Below are 11,312 nucleotides of genomic sequence, written 5' to 3' on the forward strand. Positions count from 1 at the left end.
TTTCAAAACTATTGGGTAATGGGGAAGGAATACAAAAGGCAAAGGGCAGTGGGGGGATGGAAAAAGGGCTTTGAGAATAAGAAAACATCAAATGTAAAAATATTCAATCTTTCATATCAAGTATATAAACATCTAATCTATTCATGTTCCAATAAAGGTTCATCTTTCTTCTTTTCTTCTTCTTCTTTTAACTATTTTGACTATTTTGTCTATGTATTAACCTCTTTAGCTTTCAACTTATACGTGTAATACAGCTTAAATCTATGTTATTCCCACAGCATCAGAACACCAAGGCCAATTGTGAAATATATCCCCTCTTTCACCCTCCTTTTTTCTTGAGAATACACTCAACAGACCCAAAATAATATAAATTCTGCTCTCCCCTCCCCTTTCCTCCCTGTGCTTGCTTTGTTTCTGCGACTCTTTTTTCTTCCATATTTTAAAAGGGGGAACAATATCATTCAAAGTTTGCTTTTCAACCTCAATTTTCTTATCTACCATCTCTACATCGCTTACTGGGTGGCCCTCCATCCCTTGTATATTATCTGATATCTTCATCAATACAGCCGGTTCTGAGATGTCTTTTTGGTGTAATTTAACCTCCGCTACTTTCCCTCCCCTAGAGCCTCCAATCACGTCTTCCATCTGGTCAATATAATAATTTACCTGCATGAATTTTTGCAACAGTGACATCTGAAAAGAGGTTTTCCAGTCTAGCCACCGATCTGTAATTTTCTCAGGGGGAGGTTCCATTTTCTGTTTCCACTATTTTCACTTAAAATTCCCTCTCCCCTTTACCCCAATACACATCCAATATTTCTAATATTTCACCTTGCAACTATACAATATTAGCAATAAGATAGCAGGTACATTCAAGTAAGAGATGGAATCTAAAACATGAGTCTCTCAAGTGTCTTTGTAGTCCAGTCCTTTTCCACGTCGCTGATAACTTTCAGACCGGTTGCTTCTTCTTTTCCCTTCTTTTCTCTTCTCCAAGTTAGTTTTAACCTTCACCCGGCAAGACTCTATTGTTAGAATGTCATTTGTGAAGATCCCAGTTCAGTTCAAACCACATAGCCCCCAGTTCACAGCTCACAGTCCGTTCTTCTCCCTTTTACTTCCAGAGGCTTCCTTCTCCTCCCCCGAAAAGGGAGGTCCAGCAATCAGAGTCCCGGCAAATATATTATCCACGGAAAGCAGAGTCCCACACAGTCTAAAAATATATATCCAAAGAGGAAAAGGGTCCAAAGTGAACAGCTTGCAACAGAATTTATTTTTTCAAAGCCTGTCAGTTGATTCTTCAAGAGTTATTTTTCCTCCTTTAATGGAGACACGAGCTATTTCTGCCTGGCTGTTCCTTTAGAAATGACTCAACCTTCAGCTTGAGTAAAAGTTGGTATGCTAAGAATGCCGCTCCTTATCTCATTTGGTCATAAATTTGCACACAATCACTTGTTCTTTATTTAATGAGGTTTTTCATAGAACAAGGGCTTCCACTTACTTTGATGTTTACTTTCGCCGTGCTTCTGTTTTCTTATTCTCAGAGAACGGAGCTGTCTTTGGCTAGTTGCCAAAAATGGCGCCTGTCTTCATCTGTGCTGATGTGAATTTCCAGAAGAAAGAAAAATCGAGTTGCTGCCCAATCTTCTAACTTCTGTGGCTCACCAACTGCTGCAGAAGGGTCTCTCGTGACTCTTTCTTGGCTCCCCCATTTCTGGGAGGGTCCCAGACTGAAGTGGTTCTAGCTTTTCCCGGGAGCTATTCCCGGGAGCTGCTAGCTTCACCAAGACGAAGCTCCTCCTCTTGGTCATTTACAATTTTAAGAGAGTCAGCCATTCATCAAAATTACTTTTTTCTTTGACAAGCAGGATTGTCTTTTTTGCATTTCCCTTGGTAATATCTCTATGGTCAATCCACATTCTTCTGGTTCACAGTCAGTTGAGTTTTGCAATATATGTCTGTTCTTTACATGACCTTTAATTTTTTTTCAGAATAGTTGTTTAAATTGTATTTGAGGACTACAGTTGTTTTATTGTTCTTCAGTTTACTCCAATTTTTTTAAAAAATATTATCAGTATATACTACACTCTTGGCCTTGTTTTTGCATCTTCTGCTTCTAGTGATCAAACATATAGTTTATTATTTCATTGGTCATATAATGAAGTTTACCTATACAATTGTCTGTTAGGTTGCCTACAGCATAGATTTGAAATTTAAAAAATGTTGGCTTCACAGAATTCAGTGAGACACTTTCCTGCTGTGTTTCTGATTATTGGGCCAAAGTCTCTGGTAGTGTTGTCTTTGTTTTGGTTCCAGTCATCTATGATTATCAGGAAATCCTCTTTTGGTGTGTGAATAATTTTCTTCTGGACACTTGCAGAAAAGTTTTCTATTTCTTCTTCTTCAGCATCTGTAGCTGGAACAAAGACTTAAATGATGGTTCTGTCTTTCTATGAAGTCTGATCTTTTTTAGTCAGACTTTGATAGCCCCAACTGCTTGTGCTACAAGTTGCCTACCACATCTTTTCTTCTGAGTTTGTCATTTTCAGCATGAAACGCTTTGCAGTAGCCTGATTGAAAATGCCATATTCCAAACCACTTTTGCTCTCCTGCCCAAATAACTGCATTGTTTAAACATACTATTTCTTGTTTTACAATTTTGAACTTCCCTTGATTCATCCTTCTTAAGATCCACATTCCAATTTAGTGTCATGCAGTGTTAGACTTCCCCTTTGACTCTGTGCAGATTAACAGTTGTACATCCTGTTTGGGTTTAATCCAGTGACTTCATTAGCAATAATGTTATCTGTACTTATCTTTTGTTCTTTTCCAATTCCTGACTGAGTGCCTGCTAACTTGGGAGGCTCATTTTGCAGCACTAGATCTTATTTTATTCTGCATTGTCTCATCATGAGGTTTTTGAAGTATAAAGGAACTGTTAATAATTTACCAAGGTTTATCAAGGTTTGGTATGATAAGGCTACATGGAGTACTCATTATTGGAAGAAGAATGTCTTAAAATGGAGGATAGCCTTTTTTTTAACCTTCAGAAAGAAAGAACATTAGTTTACATAACTCTGGAGAGGCCCCAGCTATAGAAGTTGAAATGCATTTTTAAAGACAGCAATTCCTATATCCTAGCAGAAGATGGCAGTACAATGGTGTCAGCTTTTGCAGTTGGACAGGAAGATAGAACCAATGGCCTGTTCTTACTTTTCTGCTGTACCTCACCTTTGCTTTCTCAAGAGTAGGCTTCCTCCCTCTTTCCTTATGATGGAGAGCAGACAGAACTGTCAGGGAAGGAGAGGGATCTAGACAAAGTTAGGCAAAGCAGCAAACGCCATTCCATCTTCTATCAAATCAAAGTGAATAGTACAAAGGTTCACCAAAACAACTTGATTCCTGAAATTCAGAATCCCACAAACACCCCTTCCTCTCAAGTAGTCAAAATGCTCTAGTAATTAATTTAATAAATAGCAGCTTGCTATCCTTTCACGACAACTTAAATCTACTGACTAAACTTGGTTCCTCACTTTACTTCAGGGGTGAACAGTTCTGCTTTTACAGATGTTCTGAACTACAACTCTAAAATTCCCCTACCATTAGCCATTAACTTGGTACAGGTTGTAGGTCAAAACATCTGGAAGACCAAAGGTCCCCCACCATGGCTCTACCTTATGGTAGAGCTGGCCCAGAAAAAGAGGGATAGAAATTTACAGGCATTCCTTGCAGGTCCTCATAAAACCCTTGAAATTTTCTGAGTACCTAAAATGAAGTCTTGAAGAAGCAAGTGACAAACTTTTTTTCAAAGCAAATAGCATGGCGTTTGAACATCCCTAGTTATATTTTAGGACTGGAAAGTTTCCCACTTTGTGCTTCCTCACTGAAAATCATGCTTTAATTTTTTATCTTCCTGTATTGGCTTCCCATCTCCTGTTGGTACTTTACTGAAGCATCTGCCAAACTGGCGTCTCTGAATCTTTTAAGACCAATTTCAGTCATGAATTGAAAAGCCTTTTGCGAATGAATGCAAGGAAGGCATCACTGTGAAGAGAGCAGTAATCCCAGCTGGCAGCAAATGTTTGGCTGCTGGGTTTAGGGCATTAATCTCATATCACATTGAGAAATGAAAGACAATGTATTCATTTTGTTTAGCTTCATTAGAATTTATACTCAGTTAACAGCCGAAAATCCTTTTCGTACCAACAATACACTTAATTGTTCTTGCCTTCTCGCCTCTGAACTAGATGAAATCTGTAGTACCATAACCAGGTCTCACGGACACAGAGAGGCCAAACATTATGAAGTAATGTTTATTTGTGAAACAAGTATTTACTGGACCTTCCTTGCCTATACGGAAGCTCTGTGCATGCATGCATTTATGTGTGCATAATACCTGTACATGTATGCAAGTTTGTACACATAGTAATTATGTGTATATTCTTGGCAGTAGCAGGCAGGTACGTATTCTGACATCAAAATCACTATTTCCCCTCACCAGTGTTAAAAGCAGGTTCATATCCTTCTCTTGCCTAGCCTCATAATGATTCCAACGCACTAGGAATCCAAATATGAAACAAGGGGTGATATCTGAAACTGAGGGTACAGAAAGGGTATATGAATGAATGTGAGATAACGTTAAAGGACATACTTAGTAACAGTGGGGTAGGCACTTCAGATCAGCTTGTTTTCTAGTTTCATAAAATGTAAATGTGGAAGAAAGTGTAATTAACCAGTTTGCAATATTCATAATGTCACAGGGTGCTAAGAATTTCCTATAATCAGAGAGTGACTAATGAAGTACAAGAATATTTAGTTACATCACGAGAAGTGATATGATCAGATTGTTACAGATGTTCATTCATGGAAAAAAATAATTCAAAAAAGTAATTCAGAAAGGTGAAGAACCATTTAGCTGAGCATTCTTGGGGATTGGCTTAGATGCAACATATTATTTAGCTTCTTCCAAAATCAAAATAGCCATGATGATGTCCAGCTTCCAGAAGTATTCACAAAACGTCTGAACCATGATTCAACTTTGGAATGAAAAATCAGCCACAATGACTTGTAGTCTCTTTCCTTTGAGCCAATTATAACTAAAATCAAATTAAATGGAACATTCCATGTTATTTCAAAATGACATACCTGATCAGTTCTCACTTCTTCTTTCTAGGTTTCATTTTTGTTTGTTTGGTTGTAACAGCAGTGCTATGGTATATGTGCCCCCAAATCCTCCATGTGTAGGAGGGCATCAAAACATTCTGGTGATCCAGACAGTAAAGCAGGATCCAACATTGTGGGCCAACAATATTTTATTTAACAAATTAGTGAATCAACGTATCTCTCTCCCCCTTTCTCTGCTAACAGTCAAATTATGGGCCCAAAATATGTGTCGCTGTTTCATCCTCTCTTGTGTCCATGAAGTTATCCCAAAGTCTCAGTTCTGTGCATCCCTCTGCCCACATGTATGAGCTGGGTGTGCCAGTTTCTGCATGGCTTGTACCTCTTCTTTGAATGTTGCTGACACTTAAACTGTTTTTGTTTTCTTTACCAGCATAGCTGGATGGGTGGGTGAGTCATAGGAGCAGGCTCTGTAGGAGGTTGATTGTGCCTCCTCAAAGGTATCACAAAGCAAAGGTATCACATGATGAACTGAAACAAGAGGCTTACAGAGCTTCCATGAGCAATTCTGGCTGGGGACACCCCAGCACCAACATCCAAACCTCTCCTCCTTCAGCATCTTCCAACTCCATTTTCTCCCCTGTCTGCCCTCAGTGGCCCTCAGTCTCCTACTGTGATCCCTTCACAAATGCAAAATAAAATTAATATAATTAATTCCCCCTTCTAATTTTAAATTGCCTATGCATAGTTTATATTTCAAATAATTTTATATTAAAATAAAAACATTGAAATGTGTCATGGTTCGCCATTAGGTTGAGCTTGTTAAAACACCATCAAATGAATAGATACTGTCTTGAACAGCAGCACAGTGTAAAGACCCATCAAATTAAGAGAGAGTTGGTAAATTAAGAGGGAGCAGAGCTGCCTGTGCCACTGTTGCTAAAGCTTAATTTACTGGAGAAATGTATCCATTTCTTTCTCAAATTGCTGTTGATATTTTCTTCCCAGGGTCAAGGTTTACCCTCACAAAGGTCTTTTGAGGAATAGTTGAAATTAGCAAAAAAGTTAAAGGTTATGTTAACCTTTGAATAAAATCCTCTTAATGCATCTTCATTATCATTTAGACACTTGACAGCATTTTCAAAAGTCTGAGCATTGATTCATACACTCATGGTTCACCTCTTGAGATACCATTGCTCAATGACTAATTAATGAATGACACTCCACTCTGTGTGTTCACTGCTTCCACTGAAATGTATTGTGTTAGAAGTGATGGGATGTCATCTGAAAGTTCTGCCAATTGTAAGGAGATGGGACTTGGGGAAGTGGGCTTGCTCAGTGGTTTAAGGCCTGTTTTGCATAAAGAAAGTCTCCAATTCGATCTCTGGCATCTTCAGGCAGGGCTGCAAACCTCCCTGCAGAGTTCTTCCCATATACTAAGTAAGAGGGACCAAGGATCAGATTCTTTATTAGTCAGCTTCCTGTGTTAAACAATTGATGTCTGGAAGTCATTTCATGTGTGGGGGTCATCCTTTGTGGTTGTAGTTACTGAGTAACCCACATGTTAGCACGAATTCCCTTCTAGTGAGGAGGATGAGTACTTCCTGCATGTTACTTCTTTTTACTTCATGGGAAATATTTGGTTGGTCATTGTGAGAACTTTGTGCTTCACTAGAGAGAACTCTGGCTTGCTGTGTCAGAACACTTCTTGTTTTCAAGAGTGCAGGATAACTTGTTATGCAAGCCTTATTCAAAAGAATATAAATAACTTGAATAGTCCTTAAACCTTTCCTGGTGGTTTCAGAAAATATAGCAGGGGAGATATTCCATTAGATTTCTCCAGTGCACAAATTCTTTCTTCAAATCCCACAGGGTTCATGTTGCCTTCATATGCTTCCTAGATGCAAACCTAAAATGGCTCATCTGGCATTAAGATGGGCTCCTCTTCTTCATATGAGGGTCCAAATTCTTGTGAATATAATAAAATTCCATAGCCTAGATGCTTCTGCCCAAACAGAGCTATGGATTTCAAAATCAGCTTTGAACAGATTCGGAATCTTCTGGCCAAAGGGGGGGGGGGAATCAGAATTCTGGTAAGGCATTCCTAGAAGTTACTCTGTGGCTGCTGGCATACAGGCATGAGACCCTCCTGCTGCTGAGTCCGACAATAACATTTAAGAGTTTTAACCATAAGCAGGTCTACCTTATTTTTCTGTGCCTTCATCAATAAAATGTAATACCATGAAGAAATTGCATTGCCATCCTACATCAATAACTGGCTTCTCTGAACACACCAGCAGACAACATGAGCTAAGGCTTTTGTGCTTGGTTTGATTTGGTTTTGGTTTTGGTTTGTTTGTTTGTTTTTTAATATCATTTCCAGCTTACATTGCAGAAGTCAAACGTCAAGCTGTAAATGTTCTGTATTTACTCCTTCTGGTTATGTTTAATTAAAGCAGGCTGGTATTTTTTTACAACACCATTGTCCCCCAATATAAAACCCTCCCTGACTCCTCAGTTGGGGATTCAGCAAAGTGAAGCAAATGCAAGGACCATGAATAACCAAACAGTTGGGTCCTCACAAAATGAAAAGTCCGGGATTAAGCCCATTGTAAAGCCACATGGCTCTACCAAGAGTAGATGGATTTATAGAAGCATGTGCAAACTATGGAAGAGATTTGAAGACATAGCTTATTTCTTCATCTTATTTACTTTGATTTACAATCTACCATGAGAATGAAGGCTGATTGTATAAAATACATTGAAAGAAATAGTGGGAGGCAGAGGAATAAATCCTTATCAGAGGAAGGAACCCATACCTGAAATAATAGAGCATCATTATAGAGTGCTGATAATGGGCCTTGTGATATAAAGAAGAGGGAGGAGTGAACAAATGAAAGCCTACTATATGTAGCATGGCTTCAGCTGGGCTCTGATTGACCACTTTAATGTCATGGTCCTGAAGACCACAGGAAAGCTAAAGTTTTGGCTTCACCATTCAGTTCAGTGGAACCAGTTGCATATTCTTTTGTGTATACACAAAGGTAACAACACTCCATACAGAAATTGGGATGAGAAACAATTATAGAAATGTCCTAGGATTTATAGATCACAATTTGGGGTAGAAACAATTATAGAAACATCCTAGGACTGTGAGTTTCTGTCCTATCTAGGTCAGACGTTGTATCTTGCAAGAACTGCAGAATGTAAGGACAGTCTGGAGGAGGGGAACCTCACTCTAAAACAGGTGGTCTCCTGTTCTGGTCTGTTGTGACTGGCACATGATCACCCAGTGGCTTTTCTGGCTCAATGGGGACTGGAAGTTGAACTGATACAATCCCAACCCAACATTTCAAGCATATACCGTATTTTTCGCACCATAAGACGCACTTTTTCCCACAAAACAGGGGGGTGGAAAGTCTGTGCGTCTTATGGAGCGAAGAAAACAGATTATATTTTCCTGTTTTCTTCTCCTAAAAAATTGGTGCGTCTTATGGAAAGGTGCGTCTTATGGAGCGAAAAATACGGTACTCTATGCTGAATCTCTGATGCAATGTGCATACACAGGTGATACACACACTACCTGGGTACATACAGTATCTGAGATGATAAGTTCTTAGAAATTTGAAACTAGATCTCTGTCTTTATAAAAAGAGGGGGGTATGCACCCAAGAGAATTCACTGCAATCAAACATTGCTTTAAAAAATTGGAGAGACACTTTGCGTAAGGCCAAAATCAATGTAAAACGAATCAAATTCACTATTTGCTCCTCAAAGGGACATTGAAAATTCATCTCAGCTGATGTGAACTACTAAAGTGAGGTGACAGCTAATGTTTTTGTGGATGCTTAGTCAATGAATGAGGCAATGTGACATGAAATAGTAGTCTGAGGAAAAGCTAATAGTTAGGCATACAAGGCTGAGAATCAAAGCATAATTCCCAGACCACATTCATAGAGTGAAATGCATTTATAGGAACAAAGGGGAGTTATGATTTCACAAAAATGGATAGTATAGTCCCCCAGTTTTGTAGCTCACGTGTTCCCATAAAGATGGCTCAGTTTGGAATGATTTCTGAGAATTATAATGTGTTGTTATTGTACGGAAACAATACAATTTAAGGGAAGTTATGAGTTATTTGTTATATTTGTATCTCACTTTTTCTTCACAAAGGGAATAACAAAGTGGGGACTTGAAGCTGGATCACCCACACATAACAGGACAACACTCTAACTGGTGTAGCGCACTGATTCTCAGCTGGTACAAGGGATCATATTTTAAAACTTTTGTCCAGGTATACCAGTGTGGGTTTTTTCACTCATGAGAACTTTGAGTTTAGACTCAGAAACATGTATGTCTCTGTTGTGCACTTTTGGGTAAATCATTTAGGCAAGAAGGGATTCTGTGGGTCTAAAATGAGATTTTAAAAATATGTATTGGATTGAGGGTCTTAGCGCTTAAAAAATAGATTGCAACTTAAATACCTTGATATTGTGTATTCAAGTAGAATACATGTTCTTTTCAACTGACCTGATTTTCTTCCCACAGGAGATATCCTCAGAGATGCACACCTTAACAATCAGACATGCAAGTTAAGCTCTGCTTACATTCCAATGTTCACTCATGAAACAAAGCACATTAAATTCAAAAAAAGTAGGTAGGTGAGGAAAATCACAGACTATGATAAACATTCAACATTTGAGGCATCACCTCTTTTAAATGTGTGTCCAACCTATTGTCTAGTTTGGCCCTCGAGTCATTGGTGTAGGCAATTCTTCCACCAATGCAGATCAAAACTATTATACATCATGAATCCATTCTTTGTTTTGTTTGTATGTCTTCACTTGGTGACCAACCTTCTGATGATGAGCAGCTCTGTACTTAATTCAGCTGATTCTCAGACAGCAGGCATGCAATTTATTACTGGGCCATGTATGAAGACATAACAGTTTGGTAAACCTTGCCAGAGATTTGCTGGCATAACTGTCAAGACCCCAGGATAGGTATGTAAATCCTCAATTATCCTTGCAGACAAATATGAGGAACTGCAGAGTTTTCCTCCTCATAAGTGAGAATTACAATTAATTTTCTGGAACTGTCAATACAGTTATTGCATTGTCAAGAACTCTGTTTTGCCACCCCAAAACTTTCCATTTTTGTGCAAAATTGTACACAAGGAAATACAGTGCATTAAACAAAAAGGCTTTCCTCAAACAGAAAGTTGTCTTAATAACTGCACAAAATACTTTTTGCTTCCTTTGAAAAGACCAAAGATGGAAAGCCACTAATATTCTCTTGCTGTTTGCCCCCCAAAAAGAAATGTTAATAAAGCTCCTATAATTTTCCAGGCAGGCCTAATACAAAAGAGATTAGAACTTTGGGATGGAAAGGATAATACACCAACGCCTTGTGGAACAGTTGCCATACTATGCAGAAGTGAACTAGATGGGTAAACAGTCATCAACACCAGGACCAAACAATACTGCGAGACATAAAGGGCAGATTCAGATTTGTGGGGGGATATATTTTGGTTCATATTTTAGGTTTCTAAAATAGAAATGGCACTGTATTTTGTGTTTGTGTTCCCATTCCAAACATACTGGAATTCTGTTGAATATCTCTGCCCCCGCAATGGGAATCATGTGATCTGCAGGAGCAGACTGCTGCTGAATAAAATTTCCCTTATGCAATTTTGGGATGTACACAACTCATGCATTATGAGACAAAATTGCATATACCCTGACACTTTAATCAGTGTCAGTTTGCCACTGCTGATATCATCTTCATTGAGTAGAAAGAATTGTGCAACAGGATTTACACCATTATGTTTGAACCAGAGATACCTCAAAGCCTACAAGTGGGCAGGATGCCCTTCATTTCAGCCCCTCTGGCTTCATAAACTTAAAACATGGAGGGTCGATGGACCCTTTTGAATATGGTGTACTGTGATGCATAAAGGATCCCACCAAACTGGGCAGAGGGACCTTCTGCAAATAGATTTCTTCTGAACAAAATCAACTCATTAAAGATCCTACTGATCTGAGGGAGTCGTTTTTTTCTTCAAGTAAACAGAATTTCAGCATTGTTTTTATTTAATCATGACTTTTAAAAAGAGAAAAGAAAAGCGCTCTACATTAAAAGTCCATTTCCTTTAGGTTATTGCAGGAGTCTGAAAATATGGGGGAAAGCTA

The sequence above is a fragment of the Pogona vitticeps genome, chromosome 3 (assembly GCF_051106095.1).
Source record: "Pogona vitticeps strain Pit_001003342236 chromosome 3, PviZW2.1, whole genome shotgun sequence".
Lineage (NCBI taxonomy): Eukaryota > Metazoa > Chordata > Lepidosauria > Squamata > Agamidae > Pogona > Pogona vitticeps.